Source organism: Sapajus apella, unplaced genomic scaffold (assembly GCF_009761245.1).
Source record: "Sapajus apella isolate SASKATOON/1434 unplaced genomic scaffold, GSC_monkey_1.0 scaffold43, whole genome shotgun sequence".
NCBI classification, from domain to species: Eukaryota; Metazoa; Chordata; class Mammalia; order Primates; family Cebidae; genus Sapajus; species Sapajus apella.
The window spans coordinates 7063964-7064750 of NW_022436983.1; positions in this window are offsets into that span (position 1 = coordinate 7063964).

A 787-nucleotide genomic window follows, 5' to 3' on the forward strand; every position below is an offset into this window, starting at 1 on the left:
CAACCTCCGCCTCCTGGGTTCAGGCAATTCTCCTGCCTCAGCCTCCTCAGTAGCTGGGATTACAGGCGTGAGCCACCGCGCCCGGCCTGTTTTTTGTATTTTTAGTAGAGACGGGGTTTCACCATGTTGACCAGGATGGTCTCGATCTCTTGACCTCGTGATCCACCCGCCTCAGCCTCCCAAAGTGCTGGGATTACAGGCTTGAGCCACCGTGCCCGGCCTCTTGAGAGTTTTTTTTATAAGAATGGCCAATCATATCAATGAACACCAGGACCACCTGCACAGGTAAGAAAGGATGATGAGCTTTCTCCGCATACTATACCACTGCCTTTTTCTTTTACAGTAAACGCTAGTGGGCATCTACTGTGTGCCAGTCACTAGTTGGTGTCACAGGGAATGGGACACTAGAATATCAATGCATTATGCTGTTCAGTGCTCTATATCCTGAAGGGAGTATCACAAGACCACTCAAATAAGGGCAGAGGGATGGCCTGGGGTAGATGCTACAGAGAGAGACGTGTAGGCAGCTGGTTAGTCGGGCTCAGATCTAGTAGGGTGCAATTGTGAATTCCTTGTTAGGAAGTGTGTTTAATATGATGGGCCGGGTGTGGTGGCTTACACCTGTAATCCAAGCACTTTGGGAGGCCGAGGCGGGCGGATCATGAGGTCAAGAGATCAAGACCATCCTGGCCAACATGGTGAAACCCCATCTCCGCTAAAATACAAAGATTAGCTGGGCATAGTGGCACGCGCCTGTAGTCCCAGCTACTCGGGAGGCTGAGGCAGA